We start from the raw sequence: 7,926 nt of genomic DNA on the forward strand, positions 1-7,926 counted from the left end.
TCCGGCGGGAGCCTGGGGGTGCCCGGCTGCCCGTCGTGCACATCCATGGCAGCCCACACCGTCCACCGCCCGCTGGTTCTCCTGAGCTCGGTGGTTTGGGGTGATTTTTTCCTTATCTCCCTCTAGGTGCTCCAGGAACCTTGCAGCCGGTGAGGGAGCTGCTGCCGCCCGCGGGCCGGAGCCGGAGCCGGAGCCGGAGCCGGAGCCCGGAGACGGAGCCGGAGCGGAGCCTGAACCGAAGCCCCGCCCGGCACGCTGGGAAGGGGTTTTCTGATGGAAATCGCTGTTGGCATAAATTGCCGCTAAATTTCTGAAGATGCACTGTTAGCGGTGCTGAGCGTCACTTCTGAGCATCTCTTGGTTTTGTCATACTGGTTCGGAAAGTTCGGGACTTTCTGCCACCCCGTTCCTCGAAGAATTCCTCTCATTCAGTAAAATGAAGCAAATCCACTATTTCCTTAGCCAAGTGGTGTGATAAAGGCCTGCCTGTCTTAATTTATACTTTTTCTTTGCACCTCAGTTGTTTTGAGGGAGTGTGAAACTTCATAGCCAGGATGGACATCTGGGGTATGAACTGAGAAGAGTCTCTGATTTCTTTCTGTTCTTGTTTCTGATTCTTTTTAGTAGTTTTCAGTAAGTTACAAACAGAAGAACTATGTTAATTCAGCATTGTTTGAATTAGTATTTTTTACTCGAGAGCAATGTTCTTGTCGATACACAGGTTGTAGAAACAAAACTTGGTAGTGATTGTGGGAAGAAGTAATTACTAGGGATCATTATAACTCTTTGCTTGGGATGTTGCATTTAAATTTTTTTAAGTGTTAAACTCAGGAAATCAAGAATGTGAAAACTATAAAGACCAAAATTAAGATCAGCCTTGAAAGCTGAAGTTGCTATATCATCTCCTCTGCATTTCCATTTTAATGGGGCCTACAATTACCTGATTATATGTCCAGTGTCCTGCAGGATCACACCCTCTCTGAAGTGCACATGTATGTGCCGGGAGTGAAAATTAAAGGATCGTAGAATGAGAAAGCATTTCATTTGAAATGGGATTCAAGAGTTGGATTTTACTCCAACTATGCTGAAGTTAAACTTTATGTGTTATTAGGCAAAAACTAGAACATCCACATTTTCCAGCTTCCCATTCCTTTTGAGGCACAAGTTGATGGTTTTATTGTTTGTTATTTTCCTCTGCAGTTGCTTCTCTGGCAGAGTGGGAGCTTGAAAGGATACACTGATCATGTTCCTTAATATTGATTTCACAGTTCAGCATTTCATATAATGATTAATGGTAAGAAGCTATGCAGCAATACAGGGTTCACGTTAGACAAAGTAGACTTGTGTCAGTAATGAGCAATGAATGCAAGACTTTACAAACATGCATAGTTTTTATATGTGCCCTTTTAAAAATACTGGGCAGAATAGCCAACAGTAGTGCTGCCTGATGCTATCAGTAACAGTTTGTGTGTGTTCAGTAAACAGGAACTGTTCAAAAGTCCACTATCGTGGAGGAAACCCAGAAGAAGGAAGAAAACCCGCAACTTTATGAACTGGTTTCTTAACTGAAAGAAAGTGAAATACTAGGCTTTTTGTCCCACTGAAGTTTGCAAAGACCTTACAGAGGTGTAGAAAATTAATGGATTTATTACTTGTTACTTACATTTTTATGCCTGCAGTAAACATAGACAGAAAATATTAACAGTAATGTAAGCTGTGAAGAGGACAGTGCACAGAGGGCTCCTTATTTCTGTGATACTGTATGTACCATCTGTACCAGGTTTTAGAAGAGTCTGGTCAGTACCGAATGCGATCACACAACCAGTAGACAATATGCTGGCAGGCTGTTTCTCTGTAGCAATCTTATTCTGTAATTACCAATATAATTTTTAAAGGTTGCAGTTTGGCATCTTCCATGCTATTCTCCCAAGATCTGTAAAATCGGGTTCCTCATGTTTATCCAGGGTGCTATTGACTTCTCCTGGGCTCCAGAACACCACAGAGATCTTTGCAAAGTGCTCTTGGCAGATGGTATAAAGATAGTTTTGGCAGGGTTTCTTTATTGCTTCAACCTGTAAGATGAGTTTCCAGAGACCATGGTGTAGGCATAAAATGAAATCAACTTGAGGATAAAAAAGTATCTGTGTTCATTATTAGCAGAAGCAAATTTATTCCTTTACATGAGGGGTGAGGAAAAATTCTAATGGAAATGTTCCTTTTGAAAATGGGGAGCATGCCAGAGCACAGGGAGTTTTGTGTCTGACTTTTAGAGTCTGTGGCAAGAATGTATAAACTAGTGAGCTCCCATCCTTGTCCAGGCTAGCAGTGTTTTGTCAGCAGTACTTTACAGTGCAGTATATTGTCACGGCTGCTTTGCCAGCGTCGTTGCTGACTCGTGGAAAAGCAGGCAGTGACCACATCCTCCACAGCCCCAGCCACGCAAGCAGGTTAACAGGGTCTGTCAGCAGCCACAGAAGTGCTGTGTTGCAGGAGGTTGTTGTTTCTCTGTGGCTCTGACCGTTTATGAAACCATTCATGGGCAACCTTCCCGCTCAGTTTTTGTGTCTGCAGTTGCAGTGTGTCTGTGGAAAAGACGAGGAGTCCCTCAGGCTCGGAGATGAGTTCGATCGGCAGCGCATGGAAAAGATCTGCGCTGTCTGTGCTTCTGAGAGGCTGAGAGAGCAGATGGCTGTTGGATGGTACCAGAGTACCTGAGGGGAACCTGCTGTGGAAGTGCCAGCCCCAGCTGCAGCCACTGCATTTCCCTGTCAGTGCTGGGAAGGTAGTCCATGACAGAGTCCCATACAAGGTCTTTCATAGTGTGGGGTAGCTTTCCTTTGCACAGAGCATTTGATTGATGTAGTGTGTATGTATGGGCAGCTATGAATAGTTGTCATTTGGTTTATGCAATCAAGTTCTTCCTCATTTCTCTCTCTTTTCTTATATTTTCTGTTCTTTCCTGGTTGCTTTGTTTGTGATACCACCTCATCCAATCCTGTTCGCAGCAGCAGTGCCAGTTATGGATAGCTCTTTCTTATATCCTGACTGTGAAGAGCTGAGAGCCTCGGGAGGGTTGTGCAGAGACATACCAAACTTAGGGGTATTGTTAAGGGCCTTATTTAAATTAGTATGTAAAATAAAAACAGAATGTTAAAAAGTGTGTGAAGCATGATGACCAAACAAGGCAAAAAAAGGTGCATGAATGTTTCTATTTTAGAGTGCATCCCAACTGAAGAGTTCCTAGGTATCTATAGTCCAACTTTTCTCAAAGGTTTCCTTCCCACAGCAGTGTGCTCCTTTGTCGTGGATGCTTCCTTTTCCTTTGTGGAGAAGGAATGGCTCCAAATTCACCTAAAAGCTGGGCTGCCATTCAGTGGAATCTTGGTTGGCTGGAAAGTTGGACAGAGAGAAACTAATGAAATTCAGCAAGGGTAAGTGTAGGGTCCTGCACTTGAGGAGGAATAACCCCAGGACAGGCTGGGGCTGACCTACTGGAGAGCAGCTCTGCAGAGAACTGGGAGTCTTAGTGAATGACAGGCTGACCATGAGTCAGCAGTGCCCTTGTGGCCAGGAGGGCAAAGAATGTCATGGGGTGCATTGGGACAAGTGTGGCCAGCAGGTCGAGGTGATCCTCCCCCTCTACTGGGCCCTAGTGAGGCCATACCTGGAGTATTGTGTTCAGTTCTGGTCTCCAAAGTTCAAGGAGGACAAGGAGCTACTGGAGAGGGTACAGAGGAGGTCCACAAAGATGATTACGGGTTTGGAGCATCTCTCAGATGAGGAGAGACTTTGGGAGCTGGGACTGTTTAGTCTAGAGAGGAGAAGACTGAGAAGGGATCTCATTAATGAATGTAAATATCCCAAAGGTAGGTGACAAGTGGATGGTGCCAGACTCTTTCCAGTGGTGCCCAGTGATAGGAAGAGGAGCAATGGCCATAGATTAAAACACACAAAGTTACACCTCAACATGAGGAAGAACTTTTTTACATTGAGAGTGGCAGAGCAGTGAAACAGGTTGCCCAGGGAGGTTGTGGAGCCTCCCTCTCTGGAGACATTCACTCACCTGGACTTGTGCCTGTGTCACCTGCTCTGGGTGACTCTGCCTTGGCAGAGGGGGTTGGACTACATGTTCTCCAGTGGTCTTTTCCAACTTCAACAAGTGTATGATTCTGTAAAATATAAATACAGGAAGGGGCTATAAGCTGCAGTCCATGTAGGAATTATGTCTGTATTCCTCACTAGGACAGGATCCAAGTCCTGGAGCTTGCAGCAGGTCACACTGACAGAACTAGAGCTGTCACGGGCATACATGGTCCCCTGGTATGAACTGTGCAAAGCCTGTCTCCTGCATTGCTCCAGGTCAGCTTAGCATGGATACTGAGATGTTCTGCCAGCAGCAAGGCAGCAAAGCTCCTCACTGTCTGATTGCCAGAAGAGATTGCTTTGCCCTCCTGCCTACTCACTCTCACGAGTTTCTCAGAGCACTAAGCTGTTTCCAGGGAATGCTGCTTACAGCAAGTCTGGCTCTGTACCGGGCTTGGTTCTGGTTTTGCAGCAGTGCTGAGATTATAGAACGCAATACCTGTGATTCAGGAGAAGGCCTAAGGGAAAACAGAAGAGAGGGCATCCAAGGTGAAAGCAGATGGAAAGTGTGATGGAAAGAGAGCTGACTATGGTGAGACTGGAAAGAAGGAGCAGGGTCCAAGCCTGGATTTGCAGAGGAGCAGCTGCAGCCAGGTGCTGTGAGCTCAGGAGTCAAGGAGTGGGAAGGGACCTGTGGGGTGGTCTGGGGAATTCTGATACAGGCACCTTCTGCTTGATCTGATAGAAAAATGGTTAGCCAAAATATTTAGAACAAATTTTAATGGACAGTTAATTTATAAATCAGATTGGCACTTAGCTAACTGCAGATTTTTTTAGTGTGCTCCTTCAAGACCTAATGCAATTTTATGGGTACAGTCAAACCTGGTTTAGGATAAAGGGAAAGAGTGGAATTTAGCTCTTTTTATGAGTCATAGATCTGTTAATAGGCCAGTTAGGTACAAAGCTTAACAGGTATTCTGAAAAAAATTGTATCTCCAAGTCTTTAAGAAGTGAAGTGTAGAAATATCTTCTGAATAAGTAAGAAATTAAGAAGTTTAGAAGGGAAAAGGCTGAATTTGTATGGAACCCTTAGAGGATTAGAAGAGTGAGCTTATCGGTAGAAGCTTATGTGATACATAAAAAGAGGCTCTGTAGATACAAGCTAAGCTATATGGTATGCAGAAGACTGCCACCAAAGGATATATGAGGAGGGAGATTCTTTTATATTTGATCTTTGTGCAAAAAGCTTAAGTGCTTGTAACTTTGTTGGTTTTGGATGCTATACAGAGAAATCCTTTTGTTTGAATTGTAAACAGCTTGGGAGTTAAATGTAATTTCACTGGTAACTGAACACCATGGCTGTGGAGACTCTGAACCACAATGCATTTCAGCTTAGGAAATGCCCAGCACTTGTGAATTGCACTGAAGCTGTACAGAGCAGTCTGAGACAGTGTTATAAAAATCAGGGAAAGCAGAAAAATCTGCTGGTGACAGCAAGGAAACTGCTGTGCTGACAATAAAGCAATGGGGAAGACGTCAAACTGCAGGAGTATAAGGGATTTTATGGCAGCTGTCAAGTACAGCCTACACTTTGATCAAATAAATTACTTAACTTAGCGTGGAGTAAAGTTTAGGGGTCCAAGATAAAGAGATTATAGTAATGACCTGATAGTAATTTCTGGTCTTGTGCGCAGAAGTTAAAGTATGTAAAGTAAGTAAAAATGCTATCAAATTAGAACAACATTTACATATGAGTTGTAAATATCCACTAGCATGAAATACCCATTCCCTTTATAAAGGAACTGATGACATATAAGTACAAGGCTGTGAAAAGCTGTATTTCAAAGCTTTGTGGAGAGTCTTCTTTAAAAGTCTATTATATATTGCCTGAGAGGTTTAACTGCTGATGGATTCTAACAGAGCCTTCCAGAAAGGGTTGTGATGGTAAGACCATCTCAGCTAGGCAGAAGTTCATTTTAACACCATGCTGGTTAACAGAGGCACCTCCCAGAGTGGTCACAGATTTTCTGTCCACCCAAAACAAGCCAGTATATTCTCTTGTTTCCAGAATTGCAGGAAGCTGCAGAATTGACAGTAAATCTTACCAGTTCCTCAGCAGTTGGGTGGCTATCACAGCTGAAGAGAGTTTTTGCTCCTCTTGCCATGCTTATTTCTGGTCCCACACACCTCTTCCCTGTAGGTTACGGGTGTGGGTTCGGCAATCACGGTGGGCGCCAGACTGTAGGTTACTGGATGGCCGGACGTAGACGGAGAGATCTCTATAGGCAGGTCTTGGGACACAGTCGGTTTATTGTAAAGGCGTGGGTATAGGGGCACTGCTCAGAGCTGCCAGACTCAGCTCTGAGCAGGCCCAAGAGAGTAAGCAGGTGAGAGAGAGAGAGAGAGGGTGTAAGAGCAAGAGTGGAAGTAAGGAAGGAGAGGAATGAAGTGGAAGTGTCTGAAGTCCTGGTTACAATACAATAAATCATCTTCTGTACTGAATATTCTAATTGTCACTAACCAATCTAATACAAGATACAAATCCTATAGCATTTACATACAGCCTATAAGAGTTCTTATATTACCATAGAGTGTTACACCTTAACTTCTAAAAACTACTCTTTGGACCCTTTCTGCTGAGCTAGTAGGGTCTGCTCTGACCCTTGGACCCGCTTGCAAGCAGAGGGTATTGTTCCATCAAGAGGGGATTATCTTCAGTCGGCCATACCATTGTTTTCCAGTTGTTCAGTAACTAAGACTTGGTATTTCAAAAGTGGCTTTCATTTCGATGTTGCCTGTAGTTTTCATATTCCCAAAATCTTTTGTCAGGCAATCATATTTACAATGCTTTTCTGTTTCATCTTCCCCAACATTCCCCTAGTTGTACCAGCACAGCTAATCATGAAGCTCTTCTGCAAACTGAGCCAGTTGAAGCAGGTTTATGTCCCTGTGTGGTGCTGCCCACCTTTAGCTCTTTAGCTTGGTACAAGCCCAAACCTGCCTGATCTCTCTGCAACATATCCCCAGCTGTGTTTCCACCTCCTCCATGCAGACTGGGGAGCTCATGCATCTGAAAACTAACCCAGCAAAGCAAACAGAAAACATTGGGGATAGCATGCAGGTTCAGTATTAAACTGCTCTTTTGGATGGCAAATTTGATTTTCTTCCTAATTGAAGTTGCTGTGTCCTAAGGAACTGGATATCGTGTCATGTCATGGGCTGGGACTGAGAGTCAAGAACACTTAAAGGCTTTTAAGTGTTGTCCCTGTCCTGCATTGTGAAACTGCCCCCTGTGCTTCCTATTGCAGCTCCAGTATAGCTTCACAAAGGAGTGTGAATACCCTCAAGAAAAGTGCTTGTGCTCTTTGAATATCTGAGGGTGGTTACCTGAAAAGGAAGTAATAAACCCCAGGTCTTCCCATAAAGCATGCATTTGAAGAAGGCAATCTAAAAGTCTAGGGTGATTCAGCGCTCCTGGCAAAAGTCCTCAAAATTTGCATTGGTGCACTTGGCATGCCTTTTGCAGCCCCAGTGTCCCTGGAACCGTAGGCTTTATGGTTTTCTGAACCCTAGCCTTTCTTGAAACTCATGGTAGTTAGTTGCTTTTGGCTTTTCCCTCTCTGCCACACCCATATCTTGGTTTTTATCTTCTATGCTCCCTTAATTAAGTTGCCACTGGTTCACCTTGTTGTTAATATTAATAATGCTGGTTTTTGTGTTATGTGAAATACATATAGAATTACAGAATCGTAAAATCACGGAATTGTTCAGGTTGGAAAAAACCTCTAAGATCACTAAGTCTGGCCATTAACCCAGCACTGCCATGTTCAGTAAACCTTGTCC

General features: G+C 43.9%; 1 long non-coding RNA gene across 2 annotated transcripts; it reads right to left on the minus strand.

Moving 5' to 3' along the window:
• Positions 1–3,300: 3,300 nt before the first annotated feature.
• LOC109144790 lies at positions 3,301–6,426 on the minus strand. 2 transcript variants are annotated; one of them, XR_002045787.3, is made up of 4 exons: positions 6,189–6,426; positions 4,064–4,169; positions 3,665–3,826; positions 3,301–3,389 (listed from the first exon to the last, which is right to left on the minus strand). It is a non-coding gene; the product is annotated as an uncharacterized LOC109144790 (long non-coding RNA). The 2 variants fall into 2 exon arrangements; XR_002045786.3 differs by lacking the exon at positions 3,665–3,826 and having other exon boundaries at positions 3,306–3,389.
• Between the last annotated feature and the right edge of the window lie 1,500 nt (positions 6,427–7,926).

This window comes from Corvus cornix, chromosome 2 (genome assembly GCF_000738735.6).
Source record: "Corvus cornix cornix isolate S_Up_H32 chromosome 2, ASM73873v5, whole genome shotgun sequence".
In the NCBI taxonomy this organism is placed as follows: Eukaryota; Metazoa; Chordata; class Aves; order Passeriformes; family Corvidae; genus Corvus; species Corvus cornix.